The sequence below is a fragment of the Kogia breviceps genome, chromosome 11 (assembly GCF_026419965.1).
Source record: "Kogia breviceps isolate mKogBre1 chromosome 11, mKogBre1 haplotype 1, whole genome shotgun sequence".
NCBI lineage: Eukaryota > Metazoa > Chordata > Mammalia > Artiodactyla > Physeteridae > Kogia > Kogia breviceps.
Window position 1 is genome coordinate 69,490,161 of NC_081320.1, and position 27,575 is coordinate 69,517,735.

At 47.1% G+C, this 27,575-nt stretch overlaps 1 long non-coding RNA gene across 3 annotated transcripts in view; it reads right to left on the reverse strand.

Annotated features, from left to right (window-relative positions):
- Window positions 1–7,624, reverse strand: part of LOC131765209 (uncharacterized) — a 46,463-nt gene extending 38,839 nt beyond the window's left edge. For all 3 annotated transcript variants that reach the window (XR_010835577.1, XR_010835576.1, XR_010835575.1), the window contains exons 1-2: window positions 7,442–7,624; window positions 6,612–6,712 (exon numbers count right to left, since the gene is read on the reverse strand). This is a non-coding gene — a long non-coding RNA (uncharacterized lncRNA). The remainder of the gene's footprint in view (window positions 1–6,611; window positions 6,713–7,441) is intronic.
- Between the last annotated feature and the right edge of the window lie 19,951 nt (window positions 7,625–27,575).

Below are 27,575 nucleotides of genomic sequence, written 5' to 3' on the forward strand. Positions count from 1 at the left end.
GAAGGTTGGCAAGTAGATTTCTGGGGCAACAGCGTTCAGGTAGAGGGTAAAGCTAGAGCAGAGACCTCACTGTGGGAACACGCCTAGTGTGTTTGAATAACATCAGGGAGGCTGGACTTCCAGAATGAGTGAGGAAGGGAGTATTCAAAGAGGAAGACAGGGAATTCCCTGGTGGTGCAGTGATTAGGACTCTGTGTTTCCACTGCTGGGGGCCCGAGTTCGATCCCTGGTCAGGGAACTAAGATTCCCCCAAGTCACGTGGTGTGGTCAAAATTTAAAAAAGTAATAAATAAATAAAATAAAATAATCCGAAGAGGGAGCCAGGGAGGTGAGTGGTGGGAGGAGTGGGCAGATAATGCAGGAACTCTTTGGCCATTGTAAAGACTTCCGTTTTTACACTGAGAGAAATGGGGAGTTATTAAAGAGTAACCCTAAAAGAAACAGGGGAGAGGGGGCTTTTGAAGTTTTGATTAGAGAGCGATGTGGTCTTAAGTACTTTTTTTTTTCTTTTTTTAATTTTTGCGGGCCTCTCACTGTTGTGGCCTCTCCCGTTGCGGAGCACAGGCTCCGGCCGTGCAAGCTCAGCGGCCATGGCTCACGGGCCCAGCTGCTCTGCGGCATGTGGGCTCTTCCCGGACCGGGGCACGAACCCGTGTTCCCTGCATCGGCAGGCGGACTCTCAACCACTGCGCCACCAGGGAAGCCCCTAAAGTACATTTTAAAAGGATCACTCTTGGGAATTCCCTGGAGGCCCAGGGGTTAGGACTCCGCACTTCCATTGCAGGGGGCATGGGGTTTGACCCCTGGTCGGGGTACTAAGATCCTACAAGCCCCAAGGTGCGGCCAAAAAAAAAAAAAAAAAATCACTCTGGCTTCTGTGTTGAAGGCCAGAGTAGAAGCAGGGAGACTGTTGATAGGAGGACACAGCAGTAATCCAGGTGAGAGATGACGGTGGCTTTGACTAGGACAGCAGCCATAAAGGAGGTAAGAAGTGGTTGGATTCCGGATGCATTCTGTTGGTAGAGTTAATTCCTGTCAGATCTGATGTGTATGTGAGAGGAAGACAAGAGTCAAGGATAACTCAGTGTTTTGGCCTGAGCCACTGAAAGAACAGAGTTGCCATCCACTGTGATAGGAAAGATTGCAGGTAGATCAAGTTTGGGGAGCATCTCAAGAGTTTAGTTTTGGACATTTTGAGTTTGGAGCTGTGGGGCAGACAGTCGGATATGTGAGTCTAGAGTTCAGGGCAGAGGTCTGAACTAGAGATATAAATGTGGGTCATGGGTGCATAGATTGTATTTAAAACCACATATCTAGATGAGATCATCAAAAGAGGTAGATAAGGAAGAGTGGAGGACTGAGGTCTGAGCCCTGGGCATGTCAACACTTAGAGGTCAGGGAAAAGAGGGGGAGCCAGTAAAAGAGACCAAGAAGGTGGGTGCAGTGAGAGAGGAGGAAAACCAAGAGAGTGAGGTGTTCTGGAAGTCCAGGGAAGAACGTGTATCAAGGAGGAGGATGTGGATGATAATATCAGATGTTATTAATCAATAAGACGAGAACTGAGAAGTGACCACTGGATTTAGTAAGCCATGGTAACTTGGACTAGAATAATTTCTGTGGAGCACTGAGGGATATAGGCCTGATTTGGGGTTGGTTTAAGAGAGAACTGGAGGAGAGGAACCGGACATAGCAAGTACAGATGATTCTTCCGAGGAATTTGCTCTAAAGGGGAGCAAACAAATGGGAGAGAGGCTGCCAAGGGAAGTACAGTCATTAAAAGGCTTTTTTTTTTTTTTTTTTAAGATGTGGGAAATAATAGCATGTTTGTGTGCTGATGGAAAGAATCCAGCAGAGAGTAATAATTTGGTGTAGGAAGAATTGCTGAGTAATGTCCATGAGTAGGTGAGAGGGACTGGGTTGCCTGTGCAAGTGGAGGAATTTGCTTTTGATGGATGGGTCATCTCTGATAGTAGGTGGAAAGGCAAACTGTGAAGATGCAACTGCTGGACAGGGGATAAATGTGATGGTGGGAATCTGCAGATTTCTCCTCTTGTTGCTTCTCTTTTCCCAGTGAAAAAAGAATCCAATTAGATTCTTTTAGAATTCAGCTGAGAGTGAGAATGGGAAGGGAATATTAAGAGTTTGGGAAGAGAAAAGAAGGTACGAAACTGTCATCCAGGAGCACAGGTGAGTGACTGGATGAGGGAAACATACGTATGACTGTTGGGCAGCATTAAGGGCCCACTTAAGTTTCATCAGCATGAACTTCAAATGAGGTCAAGCAGTGGGGCTGTGTGTATTTCTCTGGCTAGGTATGGCCATGAAATTTACACTGGGTCAGGAGGGGAGTAAGAACATCAAAGGGGTGGGCAACACAGAGAGGTGGTGGGATCAACATATTGGAGGCTCTGGTGGGGTCAGAGGATGGCTGAGATCAAGCAAGGAGGTGAGCTGGAAAGCTAGGAGGACGCACGAAATTGAGATCATGGAGGGACTGCAGTTGTGTGTAATCACAGCTATGGGTTGAGGGGAGGGAAACTCACTGGAGGAGAGCAATTCAAGAGACTGAGAGGCTGGGGTATTGGAAGGGTCATCTACTCTATACTGAATTGCCAAGAGTTAAGACAGTGTTGGTGAGAGGGACAGTGAACCAAGACCTAGAATATTTGCAAAATAATGCCTGGGGGTCAGGAGAAGACAGCAGTGATTGGTATAATTTGATAACTTGAAATTCAACGTGGTGTGCAAGGGAATACTTCTAAAGGTGACAATGACCAGTAAGGAGGACACCTATCTCACCTCCAGGTCTAGGGACAGGGGCTGTGAGAGAAAAAAATCAGGCCCTGCCGGAGAAGGCTGTGAGGGCAGCAGTGAACTCAGGGGAGAGCTGGTGTCCCTTAGGGAAAGAAGTTTAAAGGATGCTCAGAGAACAGGTTGAGGATAAAGGAGAGTTTGCTAATCACGGATTACGAACCCCAGAGGTCACGGAGGAAGAGTTTCAGGACTTGGGGAGGGTGGGAGAGGCCGCAGAATAGGGGAAAGACAGGGCCTCTGGGAGCCAGGGAGATTTTAGGACTGACATGAACAGGAACGAGGACACAATGCACAGATGATGGCGGCAAGGCTGAGTGCTGGGATTTCAGGGGCTCCTGATGATGCAGGAGGGTAGAGGAGGCTCTCTGAATAGAGTGTGTCCCTGTCCCAGCCTGGTGACTCCCCGAAGGGGCCTCTCCTACCCCTTTGCTGCTAATCTGTTGTCTTTTCCAAAGGCTTCACCTAGCAGTTGTGACAATTCTGATGGCCATGTTATCCACTGGTTTTGAAAGAAGTTGAATAGATTTTCCTGTCTCTGATAAGTGTATTTCCTGTTTCTCTAAAAGCCCTAAAAGTACTTCATCACATTCACGCCCTCCACACCCCAGAGTACACATCTGGGGCTCTGTTGACACACTTGTCCCATGGATTACTGCCAAAAAGGCCTGAGTTCAAATATTCACAGGGCTGAAACTCTCCCAGATGAGCATTTGGGGAAGGCTGAGGTTGCCCCGAGGTCTATCAGACAGTCCGTCAAAGCCCATCTCATCCCTTCTTAGGTCTCCATACAAAACCTTTTCACTTCTCTGCATGCACGATAAACTGCTTTGGCAGAAAAGCTTCTAAGTTCGGGAAAGATGGTTTTCCCTCATGTGGTCCACGTTTCAGAGAACACAGCTGCTCACCATCTTGGTGAATGAGATCGTGCTTCAGTTCCTGGCTGCTCAAACCCCTCGTCTTCATTCAGCTCCTCCTCTGGGCTCAGCTCTGTCCTGGTTGAAAGCCAGCCCCATTCCTTTGGGCTCGCTCATAGCCTGAGTCGGCAGCCCTCTAATCACCTCCAGGGTTTGCTTCTGGACATTCCCCAAGGCACTTCCAGAAGCAGGTTTGGGAAAGGCAGCCCAGGATGCTATTAAAAGAGTGGTGTTTGCTAAGTTCAATGAAAGGATGAGCTCCTGGGAAACAGGTGATGTTCTGACATCCATGTCAGCTGTTTGAACACCAATTTCTCATCTTGTGGTCTTCTGGGAACTCAGAAATCTGTTCTGTTCTGGTATGGCCTGATGCTTTGTTTGGGGGAACCCCACTTTCTCTCCTACCCTCACTTTAACTTACCTCAACTATTCTACTTTAACCAGCTCTCCAGAAAAGATAGCCAAACTGGTATGTGACTAGTTAGACTCAACAGTTACCTCTTTAGTGAGTAACTGCATTTTAGTGAGGAAGATGGGGGTCAGCAAATTCAAATGTCAATGGGCCAAGCAGGAGGGTGGGAATAAAAAATGGGATGGGATGGCTGGGACTGGGGTGGACCATAGAGTACATATCAGTGTGGCCAGCTCTTAAAGATTAGCGGGGAGAAGCTAAAAAAAAAATCCAGATATTTCTGCACAATCTTCCAATTTTAAACGTTTGGTAATTAACTTTTTAAAAATGCTAGGAAAGCCAGAGACAATATACCTTTGGGTCGCCTTGGCCCATGGCCCAAGGTGAGATAGCAGTGACCTGTGTAAATATAAGCACACATCTGGTTCTGTGTTAAGCACAATGGTTCTTTTATGGTTGATTTTAGTAAGGAGGCCACTTGGGGCTCCCTGTGGTCCTGGAATCACACAGGAAGGGCTGACCTTGGTGACTGCATCCAGTCCATTCAGAGTCCTCCTCCTACGGAGAGTTTGTTCCTCTACATACACTGGGGTCTTAACGGTAGGTTGCCTGGTCCCCTCAGGAATGCCATCAAGTTCAATGAGGCTGCAATCACTTGGGTCTACTAGAGGCAGGCGGGTGTTATGGCAATGTCTTCCTGGCTGAAGTGGAGTCATGCCAATCTCTGGTCAGAGAGACCATCAGAGCTGATTACCCTACAGCAGAGGTTCCACAGGTAACCACTGGAGTCAGATCCCTGAGTGTGAAACTCTTCTCTACTAGTTAATTAGCCTCTCTGACCTCAGTTTTCTCATCTGTAAAATGGGGAATTAATAGTACATTCTAAGTAGGATTCAGCGGGATGAGCTGACCAAGTGCTTCCTTAGCACAGCAAGTGCCCACATTGGAAGTGGAGTGTGACTTCATTTTTTAAACCAGGGCTTTATTTAGCATTTAGTTAAAGCTTATTTTTACAGACACATTTGAAAACTGGTGGTTCAGATCTGTTTCACTCATTATCTCCAAACCTGCCTTGCTCTTTGCCACCCTCTCCTGGAGTCATCAGATCTCCGAGTTTCCTGGGGATAATTTTTTGTGTCTGAATCCCTTAGCCCAGGTGGTGGAACTTCATTAACCTTTTTCCCAGTGCAGTCTTATTGTGTCCTACAGGCTCCTTCTCAGGGAGCTGCACCCCATCAAGTCCCAGCCTCAGGAGACTGGCTCAGAAAGCCACACCAAGCTCCTGGTTCTTTCCCCTCTTTTCGATTTACTCTGCCTGCAGCCTGTTCTCCACCGTCGTGCGTCCCCACCTCCACCAAAACGAAAAGCACCATCAAAAATTTAGAATCAAATTTTACATTTAAAAATGTGATTTCGTTCGTTGCCTTCTAACCTAAGGCAGCATCCCCCATCCATCTTGAAAGAGAAGTCAGCATTTCAGCAAGACTGGCCACAGCCTGGGGTCCCTGGGAGAAGCCTTTAAAAAATACCTGGGGAGGGAGGAAACGGTCTGCGATTGGGAGTTCGGGAGGTGTACCCTGAGTGGAGAGAAAATCCTCAGGTCAGGCAGTCAGGGGGTCTCGGGCGAGGAAAAGGAAGCCAGGCCTCTGCTACGGATGGAGCCCGCCCCTCCCAACTCGGAGAGCAGCCTGCAGCGCAGCGATGGCCGGAAGTGCCGGGCTCAGAGGAGGGTGGGTGGGGAGGGGCTGCCCGGGAGCTGTGTCTCCTCGCTCGCCGCACTGGGATATTTATAGCACCTGTGTTTCTGGACCTGTCTCCACCTGGATTTATGCGGTCTGTGGCTGTAGCGTGTGTGGGGGGAACGAGGGGAGCACGTCTTGCTGCAAGGGCTGATTCTCGGCCTTGGGGCTCTGGCTGGAATGGAAGTTTCAAAATCAAAACAAGGAGCCATCTGGGGGAACACCGCGGCAGAGCGGCTCCTCGGTGCTGCGTCTGCAAAGCAGTCGGCGGTCAGGCCCGGTGAAACCCGGGGCTTTCCGACTCCGCTCAGTGTCACATTTACCGCAGCCGTGGGCGGGGGTGGGCGGCAGGGGAAGTGGACCCACCCTCCCAGTCGCCTAGGGGCTCTGACTTTCCCTTTCTCGCTGCTCTAGCGCAGAGTTAAAGCTGAATGTTCGTTCTCCCTGGGGCTCCGGGTGGAGGATCTGCACTTTGAAAGAGGAGCCCAGAGAGCACGTGGTGGCCCAGCGTCTGTTGAGACCGGCATGTAGAGTCCACGTCTGCGGACCTACCATCCCGGTCCGCACCCTCAACTTCCCCTAGTCTCTACGGGCCAGGTTGATGTCAGACGGCGATGACATCATTTAAAAAATGAAATAACTGTCCCTTAGGTTTTTCAAGAACCTAGCGGGCAGATAATCCCGAGGAAGAGTCTACCGCCGGTCCTTGAGGCGGCCGTCTGCAGTGCCTACCTGTAAAGCCGCCCCGACTGCTCCACCGAGCACTAGTATGGAGAAGAGGCCCTGGGCAGGGTGGGCGGAAGATCCAGGAGAGCTGAGGACAGCAGCGATACCTAGAGAAACGAAAACATCGTTGACATTGCTCCAGCACGTTCCTTTTCTCATTTAACCTCAGGGCGGCACAAATGAGGTGGCACTATTGTCAGGATGCCCATTTCACAGGTGGAGAAACTGACGCTTAGAAAGGCTAAGGGACGTGCCCCAAGGTGACGTAGCAAAGGCCACCTTCAGTGTCAAACTGAGATTCGGGGGACCCGCGGGTTAGGGTGCGCGGCGGGGACCGAGGAGGCAGGCGGCCTTGGGGCGGGAGCGATTCCGCCGGCTGCGGCCGCGCGGGGAGGAGCCGGGGTCCCGGCAGCGCCGCGCCGGCCCCGGGCCGCTCCAGGGCCGGTTTGGTTGCCCGGGACGAGGGGCGGCCAGCCGGGAATCTGGAGCGGGACGGCGAGGCCAGGGCAGCTGCCAGACGCGGCTGGTGACCGGCCCGCGCCGCCAGCCCCCACCTCCGGGCCGCTCTGCGGTCGGGCAGCGAGCAGGCCACATACCGCGCGGCGCAGAGGAAATGGCTGGAATTCCTCCCGCGGCGCCTCCCTCGGGCCTCGGGGAGGGCGCGGCGCTGGCGAGGGCTGACCCGGCTCCCAGCTCTGGGGACCGAGGGGGACCCCTTCCCTGGGAGGGCCGCCACCACTCACTGCCAGCATCTGCGCTCCCAGGGCACGTGAAAGGGCACAGGGTCGGGCCCCGCAGAGACTCCCCGGCCCTACCCAGTCTCCTGCCCCCTTAACCTGTCTCGGGCTCAGATTGTCTGGGCCGGCCATCTGGGGAGCGGTCCTGCACCCCTACTCAATCCCCTGCTGATCAGGCCTCAGGCCCCAGCAACCGGGATGGTGCACAAAGCGCACAGCGTGCGAGGGGCCTAGCCGAGCGCGACGCTGAATGAAGCTCCAGGCAGTGAGTGAGGACTCTGAAAGTCCCAGCCCACGCTTTTGGAAAGCCGTGGCCACTGATATCTGCAAATGTTCTAGGCTATTTAAATGTTTGTTAAATGAATGCATGACAATTGGGTAGGCACGGTACAAACAGAAGCAGAGGCCAAAGGAAAAGCAGGCTAAATGTAGATCCTGCTAGAAAGCATTCATCTTTGCTTCATGCATAGGCAAAGAACCTGCTACCTAGGCCTGTCCTGCTCTGTCTCACCTGCCAACCCAAGGCAAGCACAGCCCAGAGGGCCTGGCACCAAGACGACTTTGACTTTCACACCTTGAGCCTAATCTTAATCTCAAGGCCCATACTCACTCTCTCACCCCGGCTTTAGGCTCTGAGTGCCTTTTTGCATATCCCACCCTTCCACGCCTCCACCTCCAATACTTCCCTGGCTGGCCCTCTTCCTTTCTCCACAGAGGGCTCAGGAGAGTCTGATTCCACATGAAGTGGGACTCTCCACCCATTCCAGATGGGACTGGGGCGCAGAAGATGGGGCCACGGGCCAAGGCTGGGGGCGGGGATGGCGTGGCTGTGTCTGCACACACACACCCCCCTCATGGTTTCAAGCCTGGGAGCAGGGCAGGGACAGGGTTTCCCAAATTAATCCACATCTGTGTCCAGGTTATCAGCTTAAATGTCTACCCTCTCTAGGGGCTTCTGAACAGCCAGACCAACCCTGAGGAGGGACTTCTCCTGCAAGGCCCCAGGAAGCATTAGCAGGCCAGGGGCAGGCCTGTCCTAATGCACTTGTCTCTCCTCAGCCAGGTCAAGTGAGGGGGGGGGGATGGGGAGGGGCAGGGAGTGAGGTGTCATTGTCAAGACCACCCCTGGACGCTGGCCCACAAGGAGCAGGCCGAGGAGGCCTTGGCGGACCTTCCATACAGATGCAGACAGAAACACAGACGGCTCACAGTGACAGTCTTGCTTCTGGGAATTTTGGAAATCAAAACTCGTACATTTTTCACAAGAAAAAGGAACAGATTTTGGCATCTTCGCTCCAGAAACAGGAACTGACCAAGACAGCGGCCTCTGATAATCACTTCCTCATCTCAGTGCTCAGAAGCTGGTGGGGAATCCCTCAGCTCTGTTTTCTCCCCCGTGTTCTGTGGGTAGGAGCCCGAGGGTGTTAGGGGAGAGAAAGGAAGGGAAAGGAGAAAGGCATAGCAGAGAGGAGGGAGGCAAGGAGGGGAGATATTTTTAAAGTGTGTCCTTGAGGATTGAGGAGGCTGGGAGCCAGATGGGGATGGGGTCAGGGCCAGAGGGCACCTAACAGGAGCTCAGTGTAGCTGTTATTTCCATCTCCTCCTGCAAAGAGCTCCCGCATTCTGTGTCCCTCGGAGTTCACGGTTCTGTGGACCTGTGCCTCAGTGAAGTAACAGCAAACACACTTAGCCATATTACCTCCTATGCATTTATTGAACACCTACTGCATGTCCAACAGGTTGCTAGGTACTGAGTGGATAAGAGACAGATTTCTCCCTTGCAGAGCTTAGAGTCGCATAGAAGGAATTGGCATTCCAAAAATAAAGCATTAAGGTAATGAAGCTGACAATAATTGCCAAGAGAGGAGAAAGAGGCCAGATCAGGTTGGGGTGGAATATGAAAGGCCTAGGGAAGAGGTCACATTTGAAGTGGGCCTTGAGAGGTAGATGGGCATTTGCCAGGCGGAGATGGGGAAGGAGGCCCTTCCAGGGCAGAGGAAGTGCATCAGCATAGGTGTGGGGGAGGGAAAGTGTGAGCACATCCAGGACACTAAGAATGTAGGGCAAAAGCGGGTGCAAAGGAATAATGGGAGAAACAGCTGGAGCAGGAACTGGGTCCACTTTGCAGACGGTCCCGAGTGCCAGGCTGAGGTATGTGGGATTCCTCAGAGGGCCACGAGGCGGCCTTGACTGGCAATGGCCTGACATATGCAGCACCGCGTGCTGCTGGCAGCTCAGAGAAAGGAGTGAGGCAATGGGGAGGACGGCCGAGAGATGGGGAAGCAGCCAGACCCATCTGTGATAACTCAGCCAGACCATTAAAGTGTTTTATAGTCCAGGCCCCTGCTATGTGCAGCTGACCTGAAATTGGTCCCACTGAGTAGATCTTTGTTGGTTCAAGGTTTTTGCTGCAAAACTCTGAGCCTCAGTTCTCCTAGGGGAGCAAAGTGAAGGTGGGACCTGTGTTCTTGTGTGAAACGCCCAGAGTGGTAATCCCTGTGGGCAGTCAGAGACCTTCCTCTCCTAAACAGGCTGATGGGGGAGTGGGGTACCTGTGCCGGCACGGAGAGCATGGGTGGGAGAAATCACAGATGTGGGCTCTGAAAAGGGTGAGACCTTGGGGTAGCCCAGATAGGGGAGAGAGAGAGCCAGTCTCCTGAGGCAGCCAGGGTGGGAAGGGGTTGGGGAGGAAGTGCCAGGATCCAGAGGGTCTCCGAATAGACCCAGCTGGACCCTCTTGCAGCTCTGTGCCTCTGTCCCTAACAGAGCCCTTCTCACATGGGGCAGGAAGGAACATTCTCAGCAATAGGCAGAGAGGGTTTATGGGTTGTAATTATTATTATTATTTAAAAATTTAAAAACAAAATTTATTTTGAAATCATTTCAAACTTAAAGTTGCAAGAAGAGTATAAACAGCTCTCTTAGCTCCTTAAATCAGATTCTACAATCATTAACATTGACCATTTCCTTCCTTTCCGGCCATTATCGTTATTCCTTTTCTGTTCAATCTGAGAGCAAGCTGCAGACATGATGCCATTCCACCCCTAAATATTTCACTGAGTATATTTCTTCAAAAGCAAGTACACTGTTCTATAACCTGTGTGCAACCCATTCAGATTTCCAGATCCCATTAAAATTTTGCCCACTGTCCAATGTCTCCTTTTCCTTTCTAGGCCAGGATCCAAATCCAGATCGTGCATATAAGAAATTTTTTAAAAATAAACTTTATTTCTCTTCCTGGATTGTAAGCTCCTAGAGAGCAGAGGTGGTGTGTCCCACAGGTCTTACTTACTAGTACTTACTAGGCACTAAATAAAAGGCGAAGGAAAGGATCAGGGTCAGATGCCACATTATAAGGAGGGGAAGCCCCATGAGTGACAGCAATGGCTGAGTTTATGGTTTTATCACACATCCCCCTCCGGATCTTCTATGACTTCTATGAGTGTGACTGAAATCCCACTTCCTGTGGGGTCTTTACTGGCGGACCACCTTCTCTGTACTTCTTTCCCTGGCTCCCCCCATCTCCCACTTCTCCCATGGGGCATGTTAGCATTTCATGAATACACATTTAAGGAGGCTTTCAATTTGCCAGGTTTTGTGCCAGGCATGGGAATACAGTGGTGAATAATGCTAATGATGGAAACAGCTAAACGAATCCCCAGCTAAACAAGGGCCTCAGGATCTCTCCATGGCCTCACAGGGTCTGAGATGGCTACTTGGCTGGAACAGGCAGAATTGTCCTTGCTAGTTATGATTTTGTGGCGCCACCTGCTGGCCGTCTGTGAACACAGGGATACAGTTAGGTGTAAAAATGTACACACAAAGAAAATGACTATTAAAACAGAGAGGGAGACACACAAAAGTATGTACACACTGTGAAACATATGCATGTTCTCAAACAGGCACACATACATGGAAACACAGACATATAATCAGGTACAGAAATTCAAGATCTAGCACAGTACCGTATCTTTGGTAGGAGTCCAATAAATATTTGCTAGTATATACAAAAAACCCACCAAATTCTTTAGATCAGTTTTCTTTCAGGCTTATTTTTCACCACCTTTTCTAGCCAGTAAGGTAAGAATGCTCCACGGTCACTTGCTCCCTGCCCACATTCCTTCCCTCCATCCTATTCTTTCTTTTTTAAAATATTTTTTATTGAAGTATTGTTGATTTATAATGTTTCAGGTATACAGCGAAATGATTCGGTTATACATATGTATCTATTCCTTTTCAGATTCTTTTCCATTATAGATTATTACAAGATATTGAATATAGTTCCCTGTGCTATACAGTAGGTCCTTGTTGTTTATTTATTTTTTATATAGTAGTCTGTATCTATTAACCTCGAATTGCAAATTTATCCCTCTCCCCCTTTCCACTTTGGTAACCTTAAGTTTGTTTTCTATTTCTGCGAGTCTATTTCCGTTTTGTAAATAAGTTCATTTGTATCATTTTTTTAAGATTCCACATATAAGTGATATACGGTATTTGCCTTTTTGTTTCTGATTTACTTCACTTAGTATGATAATTTCTAGGTCCATCCATGTTGCTGCAAATGGCATTCTTTCATTCCTTTTTATGACTGAGTAATATTCCATTGTGTATGTATATATATTTCTCCAGCTATATGCCTGGGGGTGGGATTGCTAGATCATATGGTAACTCTATCATCCTATTAATTCGTTAAAACCAAATTCAAGTGCCGTCTTTTTAAAAAAATTTATTTATTTATTTATTTATGGCTGCGTTGGGTCTTCATTGCTGCACACAGGCTTTCTCTAGTTGCAGTGAACAGGGGCTACTCTTTGTTGCAGTGCGCGGGCTTCTCAGTGTGGTGGCTTCTCTTGCTGCAAAGCATGGGCTCTAGGCACGTGGGCTTCAGTAGTTGTGGCTCGTGGGCTCAGTAGTCGTGGCTCACGGGCTTCAGTAGTTGCGGCGCACGGGCTCTAAAGCACAGGCTCAGTAGTTGTGGTGCACGGGCCCAGTTGCTGTGTGGCATGTGGGATCTTCCCGGACCAGGGCTTGAACCTGTGTCCCCTGCATTGGCAGGCAGATTCCCAACCACTGCGCCACCAGGGAAGCCCCCTCAAATGCCATCTTCTCCCTTATCTCTCCAGCTAAGATAATGACTTCCTCTTCTGAACTTTCATAACTATGATATTTATCATTTTACTAATTTGCATTTTAGCTATTTGAGGATACGTGTTTTCTCCCTTTCTAGTCTGTAAGCTCCTCAAGGGTAGGATTTGTGTTTGATTCATGTCCGTGTTCCCCCATAGTACCTGGCACATTGCCTTGCACACAGTTGGGGCTCAGTAAGTATTTGCTGAATGAATGAATAAATGATACAGTCACAGACACAGAGAAAAACAAAGATAATGCACAGAAATGCACATCTATTTACATAAATTTCTCTCTCCTTGCAGAAATGATACAGATTTACATGAAAGCATAGATACGTGCATATCTATGACTAAAGCTGTGAGGAGACACATCTCTTAAGTTAAGCACTTTCTTATTTGTTTTTTTTCTGATCCAGACCTTCTTCCCACTGACTGACAGCAATAGCCTCTTAACTTATCTCTGTTCCTAGTTTTTCCCTTTCTACTTTTCCATTGCCCTCAGCCTGTGCCTTCCTAAAGCACCTCTTTGATGATATTATTCCTTAGCTCAAGAATTCCAGAAGTTCTTGCATGATAAAGTCTGGAAAAAGCTAAATACTTTATTTTCTAAAGGGAAAGGAGTCACAGTTATAACCAGTGAAAAATAAATAGAAGTGGTTTCTTTCTGGGAAAGTTTGTCATGGCCTGTTAAAAAAGACAGTCTTGGCTGGTGCTACCTGTTCTCCTTCCATACTGCCTTGCATGTGGTTACAAAGGAGCTGCAGCAGCCATTTTGTAACCATGAAGGAAAGACCAAGGTGTTGTTCCTGACCTCACCGAGCAGCTGAACAAATGCTACTGCTTCTAGATTCCTTGTTTATATGAGAGAAATAAACCTCTGTTTGTTTAAGCCACTGCAAGTCATGTTTTTTTTGTTAGGACATAATCCTAACTCAAGATTCATGAATATCTCCCTTTCTCTAACTTCCTTAACCTAGTGTTTTTTTTTTTTTTTTTTTTTCTTAACCTAGTATTTTAAAAACAGAGCCTGAAGGACAAGAAAAAGCAGACATAGGACAAGCAAGGGAAAGAGTTTTCCAAGCGGAAGTAGCAGCATCTACAAGGGTCCTGTGGGAGAGCATTCGTGATCTGGCTCCGCTTTATCATCCAGCCTCGATTCCCAGTATTCCCAATATTCTTTTCATGGTCACACCCTAGCCCAAGCCTCCATCATTTCTTGCTTAGACACTTTCAATAACTTCCCAGTTTATCTCCTTGCTCCCGCTACTGACATCCTCTAATCCAGTCTACTTTCCCCCTTGTCATTCTCTTGTTGCAATTTCCTTATTTCTTTCTTAATAATTGCTGCCATTTAAAAACTATATATTTGTTTGTCTTTGTCTCCCCCACTAGACTGAAGATTGCAGTCTAGTGGTGTGGTTCACTTCCTGTATTCAGAGCCTAGTGTAGTGCCTAGTATATGACAGATGTGTCAAGAACTGTGAAGGAATCTGAGAATTTACCCTCCTTACAAGTTAACAAGTTAGCTTCATACTGTTTCATGGATGCTGGCAGAAGACACAAGACTCCCAGGACAGAGACAAAGGATGTTATTACTCAGAGCAATAGCAGTGGCTAGAGTATCAGCATTTGCACTGCTTCCTCGAGTCCCAATTCCCGTGGGGCGATGTGAAGAGGTCCAGGTGACACATGCACATGTAGTGGGTTGCATTACAGGAGAGAGACCCTGAGCTTAGGGAACCAGGATCATTTTCAGTGGGGAGTAAACCTACTTCACCTTCGTGACACTGGACGGTACACAAACCTGCTCTTTGCTCCAGAGGGAAACACTATCTATCTTTCAAGTTTCTTTACTATGCCAAAATCTTTGAAAAGAGAGAAATAAAGGGAGTTAGTGCCTTCTCTTGCAACATCTGCAGAAATGCGAGAGACACACGGAAAACCCTTTGATCACCCAGGCTTTCTGCCTGGAGGCTCTTTACAGACCAAGCACAGAGAAGGAGCAACCGCAACAGAGCCTGGAGGTCTCATTTAGTTGAAATGTCAGCTATTAGAGGTCAGGAAGCCTCAGGCCACTGGAATTTGTGGCACAGAATACTGGAAAGGAGGAAGTTATGCAGAGAAAGAGCTCCAGCAATTTGCATGGGTTCCTTGAGTTTTGGCTAAATATTAAACTGTGCATGTGTAGGGTAAGACTCCCACCAGGCTGTTCCTATAATTACCAGGAAGCTGTAAGCTGAACAATTTCCAGCGCTAACATCAGATCGGGAGATGTTAGAGTTCCAACTAGCCAGACTGGAGAGCAGAGAAACATTCTTGAATATGTGGGCATCGAGTAGCTATCCCAACAGTAGGGTAACACTGGTCCCAGGTTATAAGTACTCTAGAAGGGGTTTTTCATCTTTGGTACTGTTGATATTTTGGGGGGAGGATAATTCTTTGTTTTGGGGGGCTTTCCTGTGCATTGCAGGATACTGAACAGCATTCCTGATCTCTAATCATTAGATGACAGTGGCACCCTCCGGTTTGTAGCAACCAAAAATGTTTTCCGATATCCTGGGTTGGGGGTTAGGGGAAAGTTGTATCTGATTTAGAACCACTGCTTTAGACCCACACTAACAAGCACAAATACAAGACTAGAAAGCATTTAGCATATCTATAAGTAACTCAGCTATCTGACCTCCCCGGCCCCATCGCAACATTCTTCAAAGAAAGAAAACACAATTCAGACACCCAACAATGTAACATTTACAATGTCCAGCAGCATCCAATCCAAAATTAATAGGCATACTAAGATGTAGGAAAAGATGACCCATAACCAGGAGAAAATCAATCATAAGAACCAGAGCCATAAATGGCAGAGATTATTGAATTATCATACAAGGACTTTATAAGGGCTATTATAAAGACGTTCAGGCATTTAAAGGAAACATGAACATAATGAGAAGAGAAATATAAAATAAAAAAAAGAACCAGAGTATTATATTTTTCTAGAACTAAAAAATACAATATCCAGAGTGAAAAATGCACTGAATGGGCTCAAAAGCACATTGATTAGACATGGTAGAAGAAAATATTTATGAGTGTGCAAACATAGCAACTATCCAAACTGGAGCTCCTTAGAGACTCAGTGACATGTGTGACAATATCAGCTGTCCAATAAACATGTAATCAGAGTTCCAGAAAGAGAGAAAAGACGGAATACGGCAGAACTGGGAAAAAAAATAATGTCTAAAAACTTTCCAAATTTGATAAAGTTATAAATTCAAATATCCAAGAATCTCAACAAACCCCAAACTGGATAAGTACAAAGAAAACCACACCAAGACACTGCATATCAAACTGTTATAATTTGTTATAATTCTCTAATAATGAAGAGAAAAATCATAAAAGCAGCCAGAAGTAAAGGACACATTACAGAGAACAAAGGTAAGAGTAAACAGTGAATTCCCCCCAGAAACAACAAAACCCAGAAGACAGGAGAATGATATTTTTAAAAGTCTATAAGAAAAGAATGTCAACATAGAATCCTATACCCAGCAAAAGATATCCTTCAGGGCTTCCCTGGTGGTGCAGTGGTTGAGAATCTGCCTGCTAATGCAGGGGACATGGGTTCGAGCCCTGGTCTGGGAGGATCCCACATGCCGCGGAGCAACTAGGCCTGTGAGCCACAACTACTGAGCCTGCACGTCTGTCTGGAGCCTGTGCTCCGCAACAAGAGAGGCCGTGATAGTGATAGGCCCACGCACCGCGATGAAGAGTGGCCCCCGTTTGCCACAACTAGAGAAAGCCCTCGCACAGAGACGAAGACCCAACACAGCAAAAATAAATAAATAAATTAGTGGCAAAATGCACTACATGAAATGTTAAAGGAAATCCTTCACATCGAAGGAAAATGATACCAGAAGGAAATGCTGATTAACACAAAGGGGTGAATTACCAAAGTTGACAAAAGAAGAAATAAAAAAATCTGAATAGCTCTATAGCTATTAAAGAAATTGCATATATAATTAGAAACCCTTCCCCAAAGGAAATTCCAAAACACCAGGCTTCCCTGCTGAACGTTTACAGAAAACAAACAAAAACAAAAACAATATGTCACAAACGTTTTCAGAAAATGGAGGAAGAAACACGTTCCAACTCATTTTTATTTTATTATTTTTTAATTATTTGGCTGTATTGCATCTTTTTTTTTTTAATTTTAATTTTTTTTTTGCGGTATGCGGGCCTCCCACTGTTGTGGCCTCTCCCGTTGCGGAGCACAGGCTCCGGACGCGCAAGCTCAGCGGCCATGGCCCACGGGCCCAGCTGCTCCGCGGCATGTGGGATCTTCCCGGACCGGCGCACGAACCCGTGTCCCCTGCATCAGCAGGCGGATTCTCAACCACTGCGCCACCAGGGAAGCCCTCTCCTTCATTTTTGAAAACTATTTCACTGTGTATAGATTTCAGGGATGACAGATTTCTTTTGTTTGTTTGTTTTTCCTTTCAGCATTTAAAACATGTCACTCTTTTCTGGCTGACATGGTCTCTGATGAGACGCCTGCTGTAATTCTTACCTTTGTTCCTCTATTTATTATTATTATTTTTAATAATATTTATTTATTTGGTTGCACTGGGTCTTAGTTGTGGCATGCAAACTCTCAGCTGCACCATGCGTGTGGGATCTCATTCTCCGACCAGGGATCGAACCTGTACCCCCTGCATTGGGAGCGTGGCGTATTAGCCACTGCGCCACCAGGGAAGTCCCTGTCCCTCTGTTTATAAAGCTGCCTCTCCTCAGTGGCCCCTCCCTTCAGACTTAGCCTCTCCCCTCCACCGTCCTGAGCAACTGCGTACATCCCACCAGTTAAACAAAAGGCTATCTCCTTACAGCGTAGTTGGACCCCCATCCTTTGTCACTTGAGCATCTGTTATTGAGCTTAGTGATCTGACTCCTGACACCGCCTGCCCACACCTCCATTCAGATAGCTTCTAGAATGTTCCATTCTGTCACACACGCAGACGATAACGTGCCCTCGGCCTCAGGTGGACCCGGTGATGGGATCTGAAGGTTCCCTGCCCACCGTGCTCCAGCCAGGATTGTTCAATGGGCTTGTTACCTTCTCTTTTAGTCCTTCACATGCATTCCCTGTCAAGGATCCTAGCTTTGTCACCTTCAAACAAACACAGGACATTAACTGTTATGTTTTTAGTTGTTTTTATTGGAGAAAGGGCTGTATGGGTGTGTTTCAACCTGGCACAGTTATTCTATTAATCCACCCATTTTTCTTTTATTCTGATTTATCTTATTTTCTTTGTATTAATAACTTAATTTAAGACCCTTTCCATGTATCTAGCCTATCTATTTACAGTAAGTGTCCCCTGGGGAGGCTGACTCTATATACATGTGGTAAGAATTGTAGGTCATAAGGATGGAATGTTATGGGCCTTCTTGGAGGGACAGTGGAGAAAAATTGGGGCCCAATGGTTAGGACCAAAATGGATGAAGAAAGTGGAGGACAAGGCTGTGGGAAGTCTCTCTTGGTGTTGACTGCTCTTGGGGGGTGGAGTGAGGTCTTACCCTGAGGTTGGGAAGGACTGAGGTGCAGGGTACTAATTCAGGGTTGCCCCCCAAGGATGCTGTAAGGTGGCATTAGTGGATAGTATTCTATGTCCTTCAACGTTTTGCCCTGGGGGACCATTTAAAAAGTTATCAAAGAGAAGGGGCTGTAGTGAAAAGGAAAGAATCAGGCCACCTTTTGAAAAATTAATGCAAAGAGACATGCATGCCGGGGAGACTTTGTCCCACCTTGGCAAGAACTGCAGCATTGGAAGCAATGCTGCCATGGGTACCTGGGCACCCGCAGAGAGAGGTATTGTGGGTGCAGAAGGAAATCTTTAATTACCTGTGAACTGCCTAGGTTGCTGCCTATTTGCTGGGAAGCAGCGTTCTGATGAAGGACGCTCATAGGTGCTGCTGAGTCCTCAAGGGGACACTGCTGGCCATGACAGCTTCAGAATTCCCATATAGAATGGATCAGGGACCTGAGCAGGGTGTGGCAAGAGGACACACATCTGGGCGTGTTTTGTGAATGCACTGTGTTCAGGTGGTGTGCGGGCTTATATGGGATGGTTTGGGGGGCGCTGCCACTGTAACACATCCAATTCCAATGATGGAAATGAAACATGTTACATGGAAATATAAGAAAACAAGTACAAAACACATACAAGTATTATTGGTAATTTGTTTTACAGGGCAGCTGTGTTCCTGTGCACCAATCCTTTCAGCATTCAGTTCTCTCATTACTATTTCATAGGCCTATTGCTCTATGAGGTAGCGAAGCGGATGTTGTTACCCCACATTATAGCTGAGGATGAGGGGCTCCACAGTGAAAGCTGGGTAATTAAAGATGCTCCACTAGAATGTAAGCTCCCCAGGACAGGGGTTTTTACCTAGTGTTTTGCTTGGGACTTTGACCATACAAGGTACAGAAATAGGATGGAGGGGGTCAGTTTTAGTCAGAACTCACTCACCATTATGTAGAGCAAAGGTACTGCGTGCATGTGCCTGCGTGCGTGTGTCTGCGTGTGTGTGTGTGTGTGTCTGTGTGAAATGGGATTGACCCACTCTGGACAGTGAAACCTCAAATGATGAGAAATTTTCACATGGAAGCCACTGAATCAAAGCTATGTTTGTACCATGCTCCCTGTCCTGGACTAGTGGCTTCCCAGGATTAAGGGTTGAGTTCAAAGCTAGGGAGAAGCAGGCAGGGCTGGGTGGCCATGATGCAGATCAAGACAAGGGCCGTTCAGCACAGGGTCCACATGGTTTCTATTTTCCTACCTCTTCTTGCTCCACCCCTGAAGCAGTGGGGAAAGCTGGGGCTGATTTCTCTGCGGCTGGGGGCTGGGCTGAAAGCTGGTGGGTAGCTGCTGGCCCCCAAGACAGTGGAGGCTAGAACCAGGGCGGAATGAAAGCTTCCTCTCAGTGTATTTCTTCCCTTGGCCACCAGATGGCAACACCTCCCTTTAAACAGAACCAGAGCCACAGGACTCCACGCAAGATGGTTACTTAGTCTGAGGACGTCCAGCCGCCCGTCATTATTTGAGGAGGGTCTTGGCACCCTATCAGCTATTTGTTCAATCAGATTTTACTGAGAGCTTACTATGTGCCCAGTCCTGTTGGGGTGGGATGGAGAGTGAGGGTGCCGCAGCGAACAGGACCCTACAAGATCCACCAAGGCTACTCTTTCCACAGCTCTTACAGCCTAGCAAGGGAGACCGAAGTTAGGCAAATAATTACAAAACAATGAACTCATTTCATTTGTTCAATGAACTCATTTCAATAGTGTTATCAATGATAGATATAAAGTGCTTTTGAGACCCTATTTAGAGGAAGAATTTTATTTCATCTGGGCTGTTGGGAACGGCTGCTCTATGAATGAATCATCATATGTCCTAATAACTCCCACCCCTTCACATACCCTGTTACACCTACCATCACACACCCCGTTATATTCCCATTTAATAGCTAATGAACCCCTCCCCCTCCAGAAAAACCCCCGCATCCTATCCTATAATCCCATCTCAGACTCCATTGCAGAACTTAATAACAGACCCTATTCCAACTCCTACACCTCCCTCACATAACCATTAACAAATCCCTTTACAATTCTTTCGCAGTCTTCTCCACATTCTTGTTGTAAATCCCATCACGCATCCCTTTGATTATCCCATCACTAACTCTTTTTTTTTTTAAATGTATTTTTAAAAATACATTTAGGCCATGAGCTCTAGGCTCATGGGCTCAGTAGTTGTGACTTGCAGGCTCTAGAGCGCAGTCTCAGTAGTTGTGGCGCGCAGGCTTAGCTGCTCCGTGGCATGTGGGATCTTCCCGGACCAGGGCTCGAACCCGTGTCCCCTGCATTGGCAGGCAGATTCTTAACCACTGCACCACCAGGGAAGCCCCCCATCACTAACTCTTAAAGAACCCTGGTCTTATTCATCTTTGCATTTCCAAAGCCTCCCAAAGTTACAGACAGGTAATATGTTCTTGAAAACACTTGGCAAACCAATGACCAGATGGCTCAATACTCTATCATACTCTATCACAGGGCTGTCATGGCTCCTATCACAGGGTCGGGGGTACAGCCCCCAGACTGGAAAGACTCAGGCCTCGGCTGCCTTCTTCCCTTAGGAAAGGGCTGAGATGGGAGTTGCTCATCTCTGGTTGCTCCCCTCCCCCCACCAAACTTCATCAGAACAGACAAGCTCCCTTCCTCCCTCCCTCCACAAGGTTTGTGTTGCTTGGGCCCAGGTCCCAGTCCTGCAGTCTGATTTGGTCTATGTCACCCAGACCCCTCAGTGGTCACCCTTTTACCTCCTTGGAGTGTGTGTAGGTCCTGATTATGGGTCTGCCAACCGTGCCCTTAGGGCACGGCTTCCCCTTCTCTCCTTCTCTGAAGGGCCAGAGAGCACAGGAGGGAGTACCCCAGGGCTGGAAGGGACCTCAGGGTATCATCAACACCCTTCTCTTCCCCCGCTCCCTCTCCTTTCCCTGCCCCCTCCTGTTTATCTAGTCTTTCTTTGGGGAATGTAAACAAACGGCAGCATTACTTAGCGGGCAAGTGCTGGAAGAAAACATAAAGACCAAGTCTAACTCCCTCATGTAACAAGTGAGGAAACCAAGGCCCAGAGAGTGGAAGTCACTTGCCCGCACGGCGCATGCTCCATGCAAGTGTCCTTCCAGAGACCACCCTCTCTGTGCACATTAGCCAAGAAATGCTACTTCCATTAGGAAGGCAGGTCCAGTGCAAACCACTCTAGAGATTGCATTTCAAAGATTGATAGACATGGCTTTTGCATTATCTGCTGTTTCATATTAGTTATGCTGTGGCTTCATTCTTGAGTGCTGATATTGGGGGTGGGAGGGATGGGGAGTGGGGGGTAAGGAGCCAATTTTGAGACCTTCTCACAGGCTCCAGCCTGCACGACTAGGCTCGAGAAGGACAGGGTGATCCATCCTATATTTTCAGACCGTCAGGAGATTTCATTGTTTAAACAAACATTTCAGCGAAGCCATCCAGCTGGGCAGTGATTTATGGCTCTGGCTGCAGTTTTTCCCCAACAAAGATAAACAATCCTACAACTCTTGGGACTGGGTCTGGGACTCCTGGTTCTAATAACTTGGAGCCGGCTGGACCACACCAGCCCTCGCCTGGTCTGGGGTTTGGTTAGGATCTGTTCGCAATGGTCCTGCGGCTCAGCCACAAACCTGGGGGGACCATGTTGTGTTTGGAAGCTAGAACCATTGCCTCCAGGGCAAGGGAGAGTGGCAGGCAGGAGAGAAATAGCACAGGGTTGGGGTTTCAGGCCCGTCCCCCACTTCTAGGAGGGCAGTGGTGTTCTGCGTTCTGTGTGGTGATTATTTGGTGGTTTGGTCCACAGCATCTATTCCTTCTTTTGGTCACAGTATGTCAATTCCCTTCTTTTTTTTTCTTTTTAAATTTTAGAATTTTATTTATTTTTTTATACAGCGGGTTCTTATTAGTTATCCATTTTATACATATTAGTGTATATATGTCAATCCCAATCTCCCAATTCAATTTCCTTCTGTGGAATTATTTTAGGCTGTACGCTGTGGCCCGGTGCTCATAGAATCCACCCAGTCTTTGGCTCTGAGAGTGGACATGTGCTCAGGTCCTCCCAGAGCAATGCTTTCCTGTGGTCACAGTCATTGGCTCAAGGGTGGACATCTAACCCATTGACAGACAGAGAAAGGCAATGAGACATTTGCTGGGGCTGCTAGGAGGGAGGCAGATTCAATTCTCTCTGGACTTGACTTTGAGATGATATGGGAGTACATTTGACCACTAAGCTGTTGCTGCCATCTTGCCTCCATGGGGGTCACGTGGTCCCTGTCTGACAATGGAGCCAGTAAACAGGAAGTGAGGCTGAGGGCTGCTCCTCCACCCAATACGTTCTTTTTTTGTTTAAGGGTTGGTATTCTTTCACTTCCAACTGAAAGAATGTTAACCAGTACCCACCATGTGACACAGCAGGGGAGATTGACTAGGGAAGGCAGCTCCTGCAGCCTCCAGCCCAGCTGTCTGGATGCGGTGGTTTAGCCAGAGGACAGTAACTCCCTCATAATCTACCCCTCTTGCCCGCATCAATCTGATTACTTGTGTCTACAATTTACTTCAACAAGTGGTTAAGGAACTGTGGCAGATGTGGAGATGAATGAGACATAGCTCACATGTTTCCTAGAGTTCTTGGTTTGTTTAAGGTGGCTTGAGATGCACATCTCAAGAGAAGAACAAACAAGGCGCTTTGAGTGTGCAAGGGCAGAAGAGCTCACATCTGATTGTTGGGGACCAGTTGAGACTATGGAGAAGGGGTGTTTGGGATGGGTCTTGAAAGATGACGAGAATTTGGGTAGACAGAGATGGGCAGAAGTCTTTACAGGTAGATGACTTAGTGTGATGGAAATCAGGGAGGAGGGAAAGACTAGGGGAGCACTGAAGAGTCGAGTTGGATGGGAGGACAGGAGATATTTGGGGGAATCACCAGCTGGCAAAGGAATTTGGTGTCATCTAGGCAGAAGTCTCTAATGAGAAGCTTGTTCTTGGTTCAGTTGGTGATGGGGAGTAATTGAACTCCCTTGAGCAGGGAAGTGCCCTGATTGGAGTTACTCTTGAGGGACTTCAGATAGGAGCAGGAAGAAATTGAATGTGGAAAAGCCACTAAGGATATATTAGGAGATAACCTTGACTCAACTGTAGGACAGGGAGACAGTGAGGGGAGGAAAGGCAGGGAGGGAAAATCACGGAGTAGTTCTAGTTTTTATTCTTTCATACTTCAAGAACTGTGAGGTTTCTTAAAGTCCAAAAGTTGTAAAAGGAAAGGTTGGTATATTTAACCACATAAAAATGTAAAATTTCTACATGGCCAAAATGCCATAAATAAAGTCAAAAGACAAGGACAAACTGGGGAAAATGTTTGCTACACAAGTGACAGAGGGCTTATTTCCTATATATATATATATATATATATATATATATATATATATATACACAAAGAGCTTTTATATTTCAGAAAGAAAAAATAACAAGCAATGAAGAAATGGGCAAAGGACATGAATAGACAATTCACAGGAAAAAAATTACAATGGTCATTAAATATACAAATATGTAATAATGACAATTAACACATATTGAACTTTGTTTTTATTTACGCATCTAATTTTCACAATAATGGTAGGAGGAATGTATTATTATGATGGTACTCATTTTACTGATGAGGAACCAAAACCATAGAGAGGTTAAGTAAATTACCCAAAGTCACCCAAGCAACTAAGGACCAGAGTTTGTCCTCTCAAGCATTGTGCTACACTACTTGCTCAATGTCACCTATTCTAAAAGAAACCCATTTTAGAACTACACCAAAACATCATTCTTTATATGAAAAGATTGGCAAAGATAGAAAAGTTTGGTGGATGGTTGACAAAACTGGGAGACCAGTACTCCCGCATATTGTTGGTGAAATGTGAACTGTAATAACCATTTTGGAGGAAGTTTGACAATATCACAATTTTAAATACATATTTGCTTTGACCTAGAAATTCCACTTCTAGCATTTTTCTAACAGATGTACAAAGGGAAACATAGAGAGATATTTATTGCAGCATGTTCACAGTAGCAAAAGATTGGAAACAAGCTAAATATCCATCAATAGGGGACTTGGTGGATGGATTATGGTACATCCATAAGCTGATAAGAGGAATAAGTCCTATCTATGTGTATGTTATGGAACAATCTCTAAGATATGTTATTGAAAAAGGCAAGGAGGAGAACAGGGCGTAGACTGTGCACCACCACATACTATGCATCTCCACATACTCTGGCCAGGGAACAGTGTCTGCCTTTGGGAAAAAGAGCTGGGCGCCTGGGTTAGGGATGAGAGGGGGCAAGTTTTTTCACTGTATATATTTTGGTATTGCTGAAAAACATTTTTAACATGTTCAGGGATCACCTTTTCAAAAATAAAAGTTTACAATAAAATATAGTACTACTTGAAACAACAACCACAGAAAAAGGTGTGATTTCCATTATTCATCCAGGTTCAAGCTTGTCTCAAAGGCAAAGAGAAGTGGGCTGTGTGGTGGAGGATTGTACATAGAACTGAAGGACAGGGAGCCAGGGCTTGGGAGTTCAGAGAGCTAGGGAAGAGATATCTTGCCAGGTGGTCATTATTTTAAGATAGGAAACACACAAACTCACTTTTTAAATGTTTCATATATCAGAATTTATCTCCTGTCCCTTAAAAAAACACAAAAACTAAAGTCCCTTTTGAAAAATTCGAATCTGTTTCAGATGAACTCAGGATTTTGCCCATGTCTAAGCAAAGTTGCATAGCGAGGGTGGGAGTCAGAGATACCCAGCGGCCAGGAGTCAGCAAGGCCACCATAAACTGCTCTTTCCTCCACTCTGGAGGGTTCTTTCACAAGCCCTGCTTTGCCTGCCCTTCACAAGGATGCTCTTTTTTCAAGGCAGCCAGTTTGATAGGCTCTAGGTTGTTCATGGAAGGTCTGAGCTAGGTTGAAGAAATTGGATGGGGTGAGACATGGAGGACATTTTAGGGTGGGATGTGGGGACTTTGGGGATATTTGAGAAAGGGAGAAGAAAGAGAAATTGAAAGAAGAGTAGAGTAGCTGAAACCCAGACAGCAAGATGGTACAAAAACAAGGATAGGAAGGTGCATTTTATAAACAACACTGCAAAGAACATCTCTGAGAATTCCTTTGTGCACTTGACCAATTCTTTCTTTCTTTTTTTTTTTTTTTTTGTGGTACATGGGCCTCTCACTGTTGCGGCCTCTCCCATTGCGGAGCACAGGCCCCGGACGTGCAGGCCCAGCGACCATGGCTCACGGGCCCAGCCGCTGTGCAGCACGTGGGATCCTCCCGGACCGGGGCACGAACCTGCATCTCCTGCATCGGCAAGCGGACTCTCAACCACTGCACCACCAGGGAAGCCCCCAATTCTTTCTTTAGAATAAAAATTTAGAAGTTGAATGACTAGGTCAAAGTTTATGCACATTTAACGTTTTGACATTTATCACCAAGTTGCACTCCAGTACAATTTTATCAATCTCACCTAGGTGATGTATGGGCTCCCTGTGTTCCCACATCTTTTGCCAGTTTCAGAGAGGTGATAAGAATTTGAGGGAATTCATATCAGACATTCTTATTCTTCTCAGTAAGCTAAGAGGTGAGATCCTGGCCTGAGTTCAGAATGAGGGGCTCAGGGGTAGGACTGGGGCTCGAGGAGAGTGATGAAGGTGAGAAGAATCAAGGTGAAAACACTCAGAGCAACTGCTCTAGCAAAACTTAAGCAGTGATTAGGAACAGGTGAAACCTGATGATGATTTACCAAATTATGTTTTCCTTAATTGCTTTCTCTTTAGGACTCTCTCCTTTGCTCTGGAACTGCTTTAATGAGGATTCCTGTTTTTACTCTTAAAAAGAGAATTGGGAGGAAAATTCAATTTAACTATACAAACATTAGTTTGTATAGTTACAAACTGTGATGTGTCAATTACAGGGCATGCAAAAATGAGTAAGACTGGGGCCCTGGTCCCAAAGCATTCAAGTCCAATAACAGATATAGGCCTGGTTGTAAATATTACATTGAAGTGTAACAGTGGAATGATGGAAAGAAGAAAATGTTACAGACATAAGACTAACTGCTCCATGCGGCTGAGCAGTGCTGTAAGGGAGGCTTGGAGGGAGGCTAGGTCTGAGCCTGGTTTTAAGCGTGGGTGAAGGAAGTTCTATCACTAAGATTATGCATGAAAAGACTTACTTAGATGCCTACCACCTAGCATGCTCTCAATCTGCTAAATCTGTGTTGCAACCAGGGTAGGTTTTTGAGCTGCTTCCCTGTAGGTGTGTGTGGGCTGGTGATGGTAGGGGGAGTTGAGGGCCCAGCTTCCTTTTCTTGAGGATTCAGGTGTCCTGGGACATGGTGGGCTTGGGGTGGGGCAGTAACTTGGATGGGGAGAGAGCTGAGAATGGCTCAGGTGCTGGCTGCTGTAGAAAGATGAGGCACTGGTGGGCCATCGGGAAAGACAGCCCAGGATTCTTGGGGGCTGGCTCTGGTCCCTGGGTGCAGAGTTCTGGGTACACAGAGGCCCTTTGTTGGCATGATCTTCATCCCATCTGCATGGGCCCCACAAGTCAGGGGCCCACCAGCCTCTCTGTTCTCATAACCTTCCCTCCTCTCCTTCTCTCTTCACCATTTCCGAGGAATCTTTACTGTTTATCTTTGGAGAGTATAGAGGAAGGGTGGAGAGAAACCCTGCTCTCACTCAAGATGTTTCTCCTAAATATTTTAATCTCGCCCAGACATCAAAGCTTGTATTTTCCTTTTTCTCCCTACACATCCTTCCCTTGAGGCAGAGGGCAGAGAACAGCCTGGCTGCTTGAACATGAGTTGGGGGTGGAGGGTGAAGGACAGAAGGGAGCTCCTGGGAGCACAAAAATGGGCCATTATCTCCAAAAAGTCTCCTGCTGCATTAGAGCTGTTGGCCTTGAGACCAGCACCCACCTGGTAGCCAGCCGAGCGTGCTACTTGCAAGTAATACGGTAAATGAAAACTGCTTGGGGACCTAGCTGGCAACCAAGATCTCTAAAGTGGCGATTTATGTTTACAAAACAAATATGAGGACCCGGCTGTGCAGATGGAGCAGAGCCTGGGTTCCAGGGCTGTTGTCTTCCGGGGGACAGGAGGGGTAGTTGGGAGTAGGCAGGAGATGAGGGCTTGGCGCCCCCTCTGTGGTTTCCCTTCCCAACCTTAGTACCTTGCGTCTCCGGTTACTTGGTTTTGCCTGCACCGTCTGCCCATTTCAGGGAGGGGTGAAATTTGGGAGAGTTGGTGTTATAAAAAGTGGGGACGTGTGTGATCACGAACATCACAGGGGGGGAGCGTCAAGTTCGCCTGGATCTCAGACCCCTCTGTGTCCAGTTGACATAGAGAGAATCCCACCCCTGGCCAAGCTACACCTTTTGTCCGCCTCGGGCTGCACGCTGACTTGATGTCCTCCTCTACCTGCTGCCCGTGG